The sequence below is a fragment of the Brachyhypopomus gauderio genome, chromosome 3 (assembly GCF_052324685.1).
Source record: "Brachyhypopomus gauderio isolate BG-103 chromosome 3, BGAUD_0.2, whole genome shotgun sequence".
Lineage (NCBI taxonomy): Eukaryota > Metazoa > Chordata > Actinopteri > Gymnotiformes > Hypopomidae > Brachyhypopomus > Brachyhypopomus gauderio.
This window is the reverse complement of record NC_135213.1, coordinates 41,720,442-41,733,692: the sequence shown is the minus strand read 5'-3', so window position 1 is coordinate 41,733,692 and position 13,251 is coordinate 41,720,442. Positions and strand designations below refer to the sequence as shown.

At 43.8% G+C, this 13,251-nt stretch overlaps 11 non-coding genes across 11 annotated transcripts; 3 read left to right on the top strand and 8 right to left on the bottom strand.

Annotated features, from left to right (window-relative positions):
• The first annotated feature begins 4,152 nt into the window (after positions 1-4,152).
• trnad-guc (transfer RNA aspartic acid (anticodon GUC)) lies at positions 4,153-4,224 on the top strand. The gene has a single exon. It is a non-coding gene; the product is annotated as a tRNA-Asp (tRNA).
• Positions 4,225-7,513: 3,289 nt separating this feature from the next.
• On the bottom strand, positions 7,514-7,595 carry trnas-uga (transfer RNA serine (anticodon UGA)). The gene has a single exon. It is a non-coding gene; the product is annotated as a tRNA-Ser (tRNA).
• Positions 7,596-8,178: 583 nt separating this feature from the next.
• trnam-cau (transfer RNA methionine (anticodon CAU)) lies at positions 8,179-8,251 on the bottom strand. The gene has a single exon. It is a non-coding gene; the product is annotated as a tRNA-Met (tRNA).
• A 762-nt stretch (positions 8,252-9,013) lies between these two features.
• Positions 9,014-9,085, top strand: trnad-guc (transfer RNA aspartic acid (anticodon GUC)). Its single transcript has one exon. It is a non-coding gene; the product is annotated as a tRNA-Asp (tRNA).
• A 404-nt stretch (positions 9,086-9,489) lies between these two features.
• Positions 9,490-9,571, bottom strand: trnas-uga (transfer RNA serine (anticodon UGA)). The gene has a single exon. It is a non-coding gene; the product is annotated as a tRNA-Ser (tRNA).
• Positions 9,572-10,154: 583 nt separating this feature from the next.
• On the bottom strand, positions 10,155-10,227 carry trnam-cau (transfer RNA methionine (anticodon CAU)). The gene has a single exon. It is a non-coding gene; the product is annotated as a tRNA-Met (tRNA).
• Positions 10,228-10,379: 152 nt separating this feature from the next.
• Positions 10,380-10,461, bottom strand: trnas-uga (transfer RNA serine (anticodon UGA)). The gene has a single exon. It is a non-coding gene; the product is annotated as a tRNA-Ser (tRNA).
• Positions 10,462-11,044: 583 nt separating this feature from the next.
• trnam-cau (transfer RNA methionine (anticodon CAU)) lies at positions 11,045-11,117 on the bottom strand. The gene has a single exon. It is a non-coding gene; the product is annotated as a tRNA-Met (tRNA).
• Positions 11,118-11,879: 762 nt separating this feature from the next.
• trnad-guc (transfer RNA aspartic acid (anticodon GUC)) lies at positions 11,880-11,951 on the top strand. The gene has a single exon. It is a non-coding gene; the product is annotated as a tRNA-Asp (tRNA).
• A 404-nt stretch (positions 11,952-12,355) lies between these two features.
• On the bottom strand, positions 12,356-12,437 carry trnas-uga (transfer RNA serine (anticodon UGA)). The gene has a single exon. It is a non-coding gene; the product is annotated as a tRNA-Ser (tRNA).
• A 583-nt stretch (positions 12,438-13,020) lies between these two features.
• trnam-cau (transfer RNA methionine (anticodon CAU)) lies at positions 13,021-13,093 on the bottom strand. Its single transcript has one exon. It is a non-coding gene; the product is annotated as a tRNA-Met (tRNA).
• Between the last annotated feature and the right edge of the window lie 158 nt (positions 13,094-13,251).

The following is a 13,251-nucleotide window of genomic DNA, read 5'->3' as shown; positions in this document are numbered from 1 at the left end:
CCTTCACTGGCCGTGAGCACAGACATGATGACTTGTCCGTGCTCGTTGCCAACGTTGGTGGCCCAAGCTGCTGTTGCGCGGCTCTGTCCTGCCAGCTTCCTCACAATTTTTTTTGTGGAGTCCATCTTTAGCACACGGCCAAACTGCGAGGTGATGGAGGCCTTTACCTCCTCTAGTCTGTTCAGGACATCCTGAGCATACACCTGCATCAGCCAGCGATGCTTTGGGACTTGGAGCAATGGTGGCAGATCCCCTAGAACAACAGGTGTGATGAGTCCAGACGATGCAGCTCTCACGAGTCCTTTGCAGTCTGTGAGGTACTGGACCTGTTTCTCCAGCCAGGCCTCCGAGTGCTGCTCCTCCATCTGCTTCTGGAGCTGACTGCTGCTGTTCCCCAAACCCCTCTGACGCATCTGCCGCACTACTTGCATGTCACATGCCAGCTTGGAGGTGAGGAAGCAGGGAAACTGGACACGATGGCCAATGTCCAGCTGACAGACAATGTTGTGGCTCCAGCTGATCACCTTCCTCTTGCAGCTCTTACAGGCAAGGTATTCTGCTGCCATGAAGTAGGAGCTGCTGATACCAACCACCTGCCTGATCCTCTGATGCACTCCAGCAGACGTGAGCTCCTCCTTGCCACAGTCAGGATGGGGGCAGAACAGCCGCACATGCCAAAGCTTCCTCGGCATCCAGAGAAACAAGGCATGTCCAAAGTACCTCTCCATTGCTGGCACACCACTGGGAGTTAGTGAAGGCTGAGGGGGGTGCCACCACATCTTGTCCACTTTCGAATGGTCCAACTCTGGTTGTCCATTTCGTGACCACTTGAAGAGTGCCTTGGAAATCCACTGCTGATCTACAATAGGAAGAGCAGGTTTCCATCCAGCAGGGAGGCAAATTCTGCTCTGCACTGAACAGATGAAAGCAAAAGAAAGGGGGAAAAATAATCATGAATCACATTTGTAATGAGTAATGAGCCACATTATACAGTATTGATAAAAAATAAATAAATCTTACCTGTCAGTTCTGATTCCACCTGCTCAGCAGCCGTCACCAGTTCACTGTCGTCCATGTGAGTGGGTTCAAATGAAGGGAGCGACACAGCTGGAATGGGTGATAAAACACATGATCAAATAAATAGGTTGCTTTTATGTCCATGGTAAATTCTAGGAGTTCATTATTCATACACTTACAAGGTTTGAACTTGGAGGGTGAAATGAGCCTCTTCACTGTCTTTTCTAGGCTCTTTGTGCTACTGCCTCTCCCAACCAACAAAGTGCGCAGGGAAGAGACTGAAGCCACTGAAGGCTGGCAGGAGTCAGAGGACTGGACAGGCTCAGACAGCTGACTGCTTGAGGACTCAGTGCTGGTGCAGGCTTGCATGGGGTCAGTAGACAGCGGACTGATGTTGGGCTCAGTGCTGGTGCAGGGCAGGGAAGCAGACTGAGTGCTGCTACAAGACATCTTCTCTGTCTTGATCCGGACGGCATATTGGCCCTCTGGGAAACGTTCAACATATGAACGGAATGCCTTCTTGTTTTCCGCGTGGTTAATGGAATCTTTCCCCTGTGAAGACTCCTTCTTCATGTCAGCAACAAGGTATCCGGCGTAGCCCAGGGCGTTTTCAGCCACCCACTTGAAGGTCTGACCCCTGAAAACTCCAAACTGAAGCTCATGTTGACCCAGCATGTGGACAGCGTTGCCTGGATCTCCACCTGAGCGCAACACTGCCCGTCTTGCAGAATCCTTCACCTTTTCAGGAGAAATGGCTCTGGCCCACGGCTTCTTTTTATTGGCTTCCTTCACACATAGGGCAGCCTTGGAGTCACACAGATTGGGACTGCCATCAGCTTTCTTCCTGAATATGGGTTCCATGGTCTGTGAATAGAGTATTATTAAATAGTTATAATTATTATAATAATTATTATTTATTATGAAGTATTATTGGAACATGTAAAAGTGTAAAAACAAATAATTCAGAGAATAAATGAATAAATAAAACATGTCCATGAACATTTAACACTAGAAGTCCCAGAGAAGGGTCATGGCTACATTTGCAAATGAAGAGATATTGATTTGGAGCCATCAGGGTAGTCAGTCTGGATTAAGGGTCTTTTGACCCTTTCAGGGCTTTTCCCAGGTGAATGTAAATGCCAGGCAATGGCCACATTTGCAAATGAAGAGATATTGATTTGGAGCCATCAGGGTAGTCAGTCTGGATTAAGGGTCTTTTGACCCTTTCAGGGCTTTTCCCAGGTGAATGTAAATGCCAGGCAATGGCCACATTTGCAAATGAAGAGATATTGATTTGGAGCCATCAGGGTAGTCAGTCTGGATTAAGGGTCTTTTGACCCTTTCAGGACTTTTCCCAGGTGAATGTAAATGCCAGGCAATGGCCACATTTGCACATCTGGACTAAGTCTTTCTAAACTCTATAGTTGAAATTACTGGGACTTCTGGTTTTAAAAGCAGTTGTACTTTTCCCAGGTGAATGTAAATGCCGTTTTGTCATCAAAAAGTGGTTGCAAGGTGGTTAAGCCCCGATGCTATGACTAAGTGGTTGATATGGCGTTCAGATATCAGAGTTAAGTCAATACTACGTATATAAATGCAGCTGAATTACGGTGGATAGTAATCTTGCAAAGCCACTAAGCTAGCACACTTTATCTACACAATTAATACGTTTATATTTACACATACATTTTTCTTCGTTCCATAAAAATAGATATCATAGAGTTAAGTCAATACTACGTATATAAATGCAGCTGAATTACGGTGGATAGTAATCTTGCAAAGCCACTAAGCTAGCACACTTTATCTACACAATTAATACGTTTATATTTACACATACATTTTTCTTCGTTCCATAAAAATAGATATCATAGAGTTAAGTCAATACTACGTATATAAATGCAGCTGAATTACGGTGGATAGTAATCTTGCATAGCGCGATGCGCCGTTAACAAAACCTACTAAGCTAGCACACTTAATACGTTTATATTTATACTTACATTTTTCTTTGTAGACGTCGAAAGGTCCGTGTCCGAGAATGTATAAGAAACGAGCGCAGACCAGCTACGAAAGTTAATGTTGAACTGAATATAACTCTCCCCTAAAACCCGCCTATATAACTTAAATTCTGAGGAGCGCTGTGAGACGCTCGCGATTGGCATTTGACACCGTGTCGTCATCGCCCATTCTTGGAAGCGATACGTCTTGTGATTGGTTCATTCAGTCTGTCGAGCTATTCTTGATAGCGATAAGGCCAACGATTGGCCAATTCTTGATATCATTCTGGTAGCAGGCTGAAAGATGATTGGATATCGCTACCAAGAGTTACCTAGAATTACCTCGACTGACAGTCGACAATGAGCGCCAACGAGGCTAGGAAAGAAGAAGCGAGGCTGAGGAAGAACTAACAAAGCTGGAGAAAAAATGTATCCGCCCCCAATTCACTCCTTGGAGCATGGCGGCAAGTGCACCTGCAGCAACTAATTACTGCCAACAACAGCTAACAAACAACAAGGTTAGCACAAGAAGCCTGGAATTAACCAGAATCTGAGGCCAACGTAATTAAACTCTAATCCTACCCTAACCAATGACAGGATGTTCCAAGAGTAGACAAACAACGCACACAAACAAAAAAAAAAAACTAAAATACCACCAAAATACAAGTACAAACGACACCTACCTCATGAAGGTATGAAGTGAAGCTTTCTCTGGAGTGCTTTTAGTAGATGCAAAGCAGTAATGTGTGCCAAGAAATTCAGAACTTGCATGTGGGAAAGAGAGAAATGCAAAATCTCAGTTGATCTAAGATGGATATTGCAGTTCGGTACAATGCACTGGAATACAAAGACAAAATGAATTGCCAATGTAGCTAAAGCCAATTTTGCAGCAAATGGTTTGCATGACTTAACTAGGAAGGCAGATGAATCAAACCTGTAGGTCACCAAGATTCTTTGAGTTTTTCCTATCATAAGTCCACAAACTGACGATGGTAAAAGAGGAGTGGCAACAGTGAGTCAATATCACCACAATGTGTTCTTTTTACCACCTCCTTGCAGGCACAATGATTCAGAGTACTTTAAAATCAAGGGGACAAGTGCACGTCACCTGACTCAGCATCACTGCGAGACACAGCACGTGTCCTCGTTAGTATAGTGGATAGTATCTCCGCCTGTCACGCGGAAGACCGGGGTTCGATTCCCCGACGGGGAGACCCTCTTTTAGCGCAAGGCGGAGCAACCAGTGACCGGCCATGAAAGAATGTGGCACTTTTTCTTTTACCTGAAACAAGACATCGCTATGTTGCATGAAGATCTTTGGATGAAGCACCTGTGAGTGCAAGCTCTCCCCACTGGTGGCATAAGGTCTCATCACAAATCACATTAGAGAGGCAAGTTAATCCTCTACGCTGCAAGAGACCCCACTGCATTTCCATGCCAACACATTGTAACGACGAAGCAGCCATTTGTAACTCAATTCCTGGGACTATTTCAGGATCAGTTAGGACTGCTAAAGTTTGGCAGCACAAAGTTGCAAATGGCATGAGAAGCATATTTAACACTAGAAGTCCCAGAGAAGGGTCTTTCAACACTTCTACCATCGGAACCCAGAGAAGGGTCGAGAGAACTGAAGGATTTTAGATAACACCCTATTATCAGCTGCGAGCAGGCACTTTTGTTCTGTAAATAAGGCAATTACTGGCGCACCACAGGAGGGGGCATGCTTCAGCTCACAACTAATTGTTGTTTTTCATTGAGTTTAGCCATTTAGTTAGTTCTATTCAGTTTATTGTATTTTATAATATAAAGGTTATATATATTGTATATAGTTTAGTTTTATCTGAGCAACAAAGCACAAACAATAAATTGTTTTTTAATATTTTAAATAGAAAATTAGAAATTTTATAGCCAGGTACATGTGAGTAATGACCAGAAGCATTTGTGTCTAAGTCAGGAGGACTGAAATTTCAGCATGAGAAACATACAAAAGAACAACTGTTATGTTTCCATGCTTTTTTATGTTCCATGCTTTTTATTATTGCCATAAAATTATACAAAAAATACAAGGAATAAAACAATTCCACACATATTTACAATAGGCTGCAGTGCAGGGCTGTGTGTGTGTGTGTGTGTGTGTGTGTGTGTGTGAGAGTGGTATGTCCTTCTTGTGTGACTAGCACTTCAGCAGTCTGTCAGAACATGCCTGGCACTGCCAGGGTATCTCCCTGGTACATTTGCCACACGTGTATCTGTAGCAGTCGACACATCTCACATTTGCACAATTGTTCATGAGTGTTCTCATCAGAGCATTCACATACAACTATCTACCCAGTCTGCCAGTCCCTCATTTGGGGAGAAAGCTACAGTACTGTGGCTATTCCCACTTTAGTGACCCCATTTTGTTTCTCTTTCACTCAGACAATAAAATATTCCAATACAGTGAGGACATGCACCTAAGACAAAAATTTCAGACCCCTCCATGATTAAAAAATTGTCTGGGGCATAGCCACAATAGTGTAGCTTTCTCCCCAAATGAGGGAGTGGCAGACTGAGTGGATAATTGTATGTGAGTGCTCTGTTGAGAACATTTCAACTTTATTGTATATATTTCTAAACTTACATCATGTCCTCTGTAGCTGCTGCTCACAGCCAGGCCCTCTGACTGCCTCTCTCACCTTATGCATGTCCCCTGCACAACAATGCAGCTGGGGGATGGGCAGACACACTCAGGACCAGCTTACAGACTTTTGCATGACCTTTTTTGAGGTGGATCAACACAATTAATTTGGTAATTTTTTTCAAAAATTGTTATTTTGAACCCACTTATCTTTTTTAGAAGAAAAACATTACTAACATTACTACATTTCTACCTGAGCCTGCCAAAAGCCAGTGCTAAGGTATTTTGGATCATGAGGCCATGAGGCCATCCTTTGTCATGCAGCCACTTCTAGGTAGACGGGGGGATGGGTGATAGTGTGAGCTATGTTGATCCATTGACTCAGACGGAGAAGAAAATACCCTTTCAGAGAAATCTGAACTTTAGCTATTTTGACCAATAATCATGTCACCTTTTGCAGTGAGAAAAAAATCCAAAATTAGTACAAAGGAGGCAGACTTGAGATGTTTTGGAATTATAGTTCAAATAATGTCTGTGTCAGTTTTATAATAAAGAAAAAGATGACTGTAGCCACCTACATGTGGATGAAAATTCATGTCACCACACATTTCACTTACTCTGTTGACTGAGAAGCAAGGATAGCAAAGGTTTCCAGTACACAGCAGGCTTTGGACATGATCCTGGAGGGGCCGTGGGCGGGTGGGGTTCCCTGGTCTTTCTCTGCCTGCCTCTGGCCTCTGGGGCCTTGCTAATAAGTACATTCTGTACATTTATCCTATGTTGCACTTACATAAACACACACACTCACACACACATACATCAGTCATTTGTGCTGTATGTCTTACTTTCTGCTCTTCATTTAGTAGCAGCAGTTGGTGAATCATTTGAGCTGTTTTTTCTGCTCTTCTGTCTTTTCCCTTTTTACTTTCTCTCCCCCTCTTTTCTCTCCTGTCCTGTATGGTTCACCTAACTCCAATTGTTTTTATCACTATTGTACTGTATTATACAGAATTGTTTTCTTTTGATCCTTACATGAAAACAAAGTTGTCCTCCAAAGGTGAAAGGGTGGAGGTGGGCCAAAAAAAAAAAGTTTGAAAAGCCCATATAAAGCAATTTTCAAGCCTAGGGTCACAAATGTCACACACAACACATTGTTAGTTTTCAGAGAGTAGTGAAAATCTGTAGTAGTGATATCTCTTTTGGTAAGATTTCCTAAATTTCCTATTTTTTGTTTGCTGGTTATGGCTGTATTTGGAAGAGACACACTGCAAAATCTTGATCTTGATAAGTTAAAATTGCTCAATAATATTATTCTATTTCAAGTAGCTGAGGGTTTTTTGTATACATTTATGTAAAAACATTTTTACCTATTAGCAGTTTTTCAAAAGACAAAACTACTTAAAATAAGGTTAAAAATATCAGAGCCATTTTGACTAATCAATATGCCACCTATATGCCATTATAATTCAAATATTATGTTTGTGTCAATTTCACATTATTTCAACCTTTCACAAATCAAATCTCAAACATATGGTTCTGTAGATGAGGAGACTTCTTGCAAGAGATCTTGCACAGTCTCATATGGCAGCCAAGGAGGTGCAAGCTTTCAGCAGGAACCACCCATACCTGACACACGCCTCATTTACATAACACTGGAGGCAAGTTCAGCTCTTCTCCCCCCTGCTGATTCCTCAGGCAATGGGCACTTTTGCAAATGAATGGATGTTAATTGGAGCCACCAGAGGTGTCAGTTTGGACTAAGGTTCTTTGGACCCTCTTTTGGGACTTCAGGGGGGTGGTTGAAATTTCAGGGACTTCTAGTGTTAAAACTGGCTAGCAGGAAGAGAGCACACTCTCTCTTTCCACACGCCCAACAAGACACTCACGCTGCAAGCAGGAGTCGAACCTGCGCGGGGAAACCCCATTGGATTTCAAGTCCAACGCCTTAACCTCTCGGCCATCGCAGCTCGGCGGAGCGAGAGTAACATAGAGATCAATTCCTTGGACTTCCTCAAGCTCAATGATGAGTGCACAAGTGTCATTGCTTCTGAGTTGCAAATGGCTTGAGAAGAAAATTCAAATAAATGAATCTCCATAAGTCTACTCACTATTAACTTCAAGCTGGTACCAATTCCAGGTGATCAGGTATTCAAAAGCGTGTCATCAAAAGTGAATCAAAAAGAATCAAAAGTGAAAAGTGTCCGACGTGGTCCATTATTCTGTGTTGGCACCACGACACTGCAGTTTGATCTGGGAGCGAACATGCTCAAAAGAGGCAGCTTGATGTCTCAGTAGAGGTGTCAATACAGACGCCATCAAGGTATTGACTGAACGGTCAGTGGAGAGAATTGAATTGGATGCAACACAACTTGCTGTGTACACGCGAATTTACAAAAGAAAAAGCACAGCTTGAATCAACTAGGGATGACCTGTAAGAGTCATGTGCCAATACTATTTTCAGGTAGGGGGTGTGCTCAGCATGCGAGTGAATAAGGAAAGAGCGTTTGAGCATCTTTTGGGGGCTCGTCAATCTTTTCAAAAAGCTTCTGCTGCCCCGTGTGAGGGTCGAACTCACAACCTTCAGATTATGAGACTGACGCGCTACCTACTGCGCTAACGAGGCTAGGAAAGAAGAAGCGAGGCTGAGGAAGAACTAACAAAGCTGGAGAAAAAATGTATCCGCCCCCAATTCACTCCTTGGAGCATGGCGGCAAGTGCACCTGCAGCAACTAATTACTGCCAACAACAGCTAACAAACAACAAGGTTAGCACAAGAAGCCTGGAATTAACCAGAATCTGAGGCCAACGTAATTAAACTCTAATCCTACCCTAACCAATCACAGGATGTTCCAAGAGTAGACAAACAACGCACACAAACAAAAAAAAAACAAAAATACCACCAAAATACAAGTACAAACGACACCTACCTCATGAAGGTATGAAGTGAAGCTTTCTCTGGAGTGCTTTTAGTAGATGCAAAGCAGTAATGTGTGCCAAGAAATTCAGAACTTGCATGTGGGAAAGAGAGAAATGCAAAATCTCAGTTGATCTAAGATGGATATTGCAGTTCGGTACAATGCACTGGAATACGAAGACAAAATGAATTGCCAATGTAGCTAAAGCCAATTTTGCAGCAAATGGTTCGCATGACTTAACTAGGAAGGCAGATGAATCAAACCTGTAGGTCACCAAGATTCTTTGAGTTTTTCCTATCATAAGTCCACAAACTGACGATGGTAAAAGAGGAGTGGCAACAGTGAGTCAATATCACCACAATGTGTTCTTTTTACCACCTCCTTGCAGGCACAATGATTCAGAGTACTTTAAAATCAAGGGGACAAGTGCACGTCACCTGACTCAGCATCACTGCGAGACACAGCACGTGTCCTCGTTAGTATAGTGGATAGTATCTCCGCCTGTCACGCGGAAGACCGGGGTTCGATTCCCCGACGGGGAGACCCTCTTTTAGCGCAAGGCGGAGCAACCAGTGACCGGCCATGAAAGAATGTGGCACTTTTTCTTTTACCTGAAACAAGACATCACTATGTTGCATGAAGATCTTTGGATGAAGCACCTGTGAGTGCAAGCTCTCCCCACTGGTGGCATAAGGTCTCATCACAAATCACATTAGAGAGGCAAGTTAATCCTCTACGCTGTAAGAGACCCCACTGCATTTCCATGCCAACACATTGTAATGACGAAGCAGCCATTTGTAACTCAATTCCTGGGACTATTTCAGGATCAGTTAGGACTGCTAAAGTTTGGCAGCACAAAGTTGCAAATGGCATGAGAAGCATATTTAAAACTGGCTAGCAGGAAGAGAGCACAGTCTCTCTTTCCACACGCCCAACAAGACACTCACGCTGCAAGCAGGAGTCGAACCTGCGCGGGGAAACCCCATTGGATTTCAAGTCCAACGCCTTAACCTCTCGGCCATCGCAGCTCGGCGGAGTGAGAGTAACATAGAGATCAATTCCTTGGACTTCCTCAAGCTCAATGATGAGTGCACAAGTGTCATTGCTTCTGAGTTGCAAATGGCTTGAGAAGAAAATTCAAATAAATGAATCTCCATAAGTCTACTCACTATTAACTTCAAGCTGGTACCAATTCCAGGTGATCAGGTATTCAAAAGCGTGTCATCAAAAGTGAATCAAAAATAATCAAAAGTGAAAAGTGTCCGACGTGGTCCATTATTCTGTGTTGGCACCACGACACTGCAGTTTGATCTGGGAGCGAACATGCTCAAAAGAGGCAGCTTGATGTCTCAGTAGAGGTGTCAATACAGACGCCATCAAGGTATTGACTGAACGGTCAGTGGAGAGAATTGAATTGGATGCAACACAACTTGCTGTGTACACGCGAATTTACAAAAGAAAAAGCACAGCTTGAATCAACTAGGGATGACCTGTAAGAGTCATGTGCCAATACTATTTTCAGGTAGGGGGTGTGCTCAGCATGCGAGTGAATAAGGAAAGAGCGTTTGAGCATCTTTTGGGGGCTCGTCAATCTTTTCAAAAAGCTTCTGCTGCCCCGTGTGAGGGTCGAACTCACGACCTTCAGATTATGAGACTGACGCGCTACCTACTGCGCTAACGAGGCTAGTAAAGAAGAAGCGAGGCTGAGGAAGAACTAACAAAGCTGGAGAAAAAATGTATCCGCCCCCAATTCACTCCTTGGAGCATACCATATTTAAAACTGGCTAGCAGGAAGAGAGCACACTCTCTCTTTCCACACGCCCAACAAGACACTCACGCTGCAAGCAGGAGTCGAACCTGCGCGGGGAAACCCCATTGGATTTCAAGTCCAACGCCTTAACCTCTCGGCCATCGCAGCTCGGCGGAGCGAGAGTAACATAGAGATCAATTCCTTGGACTTCCTCAAGCTCAATGATGAGTGCACAAGTGTCATTGCTTCTGAGTTGCAAATGGCTTGAGAAGAAAATTCAAATAAATGAATCTCCATAAGTCTACTCACTATTAACTTCAAGCTGGTACCAATTCCAGGTGATCAGGTATTCAAAAGCGTGTCATCAAAAGTGAATCAAAAAGAATCAAAAGTGAAAAGTGTCCGACGTGGTCCATTATTCTGTGTTGGCACCACGACACTGCAGTTTGATCTGGGAGCGAACATGCTCAAAAGAGGCAGCTTGATGTCTCAGTAGAGGTGTCAATACAGACGCCATCAAGGTATTGACTGAACGGTCAGTGGAGAGAATTGAATTGGATGCAACACAACTTGCTGTGTACACGCGAATTTACAAAAGAAAAAGCACAGCTTGAATCAACTAGGGATGACCTGTAAGAGTCATGTGCCAATACTATTTTCAGGTAGGGGGTGTGCTCAGCATGCGAGTGAATAAGGAAAGAGCGTTTGAGCATCTTTTGGGGGCTCGTCAATCTTTTCAAAAAGCTTCTGCTGCCCCGTGTGAGGGTCGAACTCACAACCTTCAGATTATGAGACTGACGCGCTACCTACTGCGCTAACGAGGCTAGGAAAGAAGAAGCGAGGCTGAGGAAGAACTAACAAAGCTGGAGAAAAAATGTATCCGCCCCCAATTCACTCCTTGGAGCATGGCGGCAAGTGCACCTGCAGCAACTAATTACTGCCAACAACAGCTAACAAACAACAAGGTTAGCACAAGAAGCCTGGAATTAACCAGAATCTGAGGCCAACGTAATTAAACTCTAATCCTACCCTAACCAATCACAGGATGTTCCAAGAGTAGACAAACAACGCACACAAACAAAAAAAAAACAAAAATACCACCAAAATACAAGTACAAACGACACCTACCTCATGAAGGTATGAAGTGAAGCTTTCTCTGGAGTGCTTTTAGTAGATGCAAAGCAGTAATGTGTGCCAAGAAATTCAGAACTTGCATGTGGGAAAGAGAGAAATGCAAAATCTCAGTTGATCTAAGATGGATATTGCAGTTCGGTACAATGCACTGGAATACGAAGACAAAATGAATTGCCAATGTAGCTAAAGCCAATTTTGCAGCAAATGGTTCGCATGACTTAACTAGGAAGGCAGATGAATCAAACCTGTAGGTCACCAAGATTCTTTGAGTTTTTCCTATCATAAGTCCACAAACTGACGATGGTAAAAGAGGAGTGGCAACAGTGAGTCAATATCACCACAATGTGTTCTTTTTACCACCTCCTTGCAGGCACAATGATTCAGAGTACTTTAAAATCAAGGGGACAAGTGCACGTCACCTGACTCAGCATCACTGCGAGACACAGCACGTGTCCTCGTTAGTATAGTGGATAGTATCTCCGCCTGTCACGCGGAAGACCGGGGTTCGATTCCCCGACGGGGAGACCCTCTTTTAGCGCAAGGCGGAGCAACCAGTGACCGGCCATGAAAGAATGTGGCACTTTTTCTTTTACCTGAAACAAGACATCACTATGTTGCATGAAGATCTTTGGATGAAGCACCTGTGAGTGCAAGCTCTCCCCACTGGTGGCATAAGGTCTCATCACAAATCACATTAGAGAGGCAAGTTAATCCTCTACGCTGTAAGAGACCCCACTGCATTTCCATGCCAACACATTGTAACGACGAAGCAGCCATTTGTAACTCAATTCCTGGGACTATTTCAGGATCAGTTAGGACTGCTAAAGTTTGGCAGCACAAAGTTGCAAATGGCATGAGAAGCATATTTAAAACTGGCTAGCAGGAAGAGAGCACAGTCTCTCTTTCCACACGCCCAACAAGACACTCACGCTGCAAGCAGGAGTCGAACCTGCGCGGGGAAACCCCATTGGATTTCAAGTCCAACGCCTTAACCTCTCGGCCATCGCAGCTCGGCGGAGTGAGAGTAACATAGAGATCAATTCCTTGGACTTCCTCAAGCTCAATGATGAGTGCACAAGTGTCATTGCTTCTGAGTTGCAAATGGCTTGAGAAGAAAATTCAAATAAATGAATCTCCATAAGTCTACTCACTATTAACTTCAAGCTGGTACCAATTCCAGGTGATCAGGTATTCAAAAGCGTGTCATCAAAAGTGAATCAAAAAGAATCAAAAGTGAAAAGTGTCCGACGTGGTCCATTATTCTGTGTTGGCACCACGACACTGCAGTTTGATCTGGGAGCGAACATGCTCAAAAGAGGCAGCTTGATGTCTCAGTAGAGGTGTCAATACAGACGCCATCAAGGTATTGACTGAACGGTCAGTGGAGAGAATTGAATTGGATGCAACACAACTTGCTGTGTACACGCGAATTTACAAAAGAAAAAGCACAGCTTGAATCAACTAGGGATGACCTGTAAGAGTCATGTGCCAATACTATTTTCAGGTAGGGGGTGTGCTCAGCATGCGAGTGAATAAGGAAAGAGCGTTTGAGCATCTTTTGGGGGCTCGTCAATCTTTTCAAAAAGCTTCTGCTGCCCCGTGTGAGGGTCGAACTCACGACCTTCAGATTATGAGACTGACGCGCTACCTACTGCGCTAACGAGGCTAGTAAAGAAGAAGCGAGGCTGAGGAAGAACTAACAAAGCTGGAGAAAAAATGTATCCGCCCCCAATTCACTCCTTGGAGCATGGCGGCAAGTGCACCTGCAGCAACTAATTACTGCCAACAACAGCTAACAAACAACAAGGTTAGCACAAGAAGCCT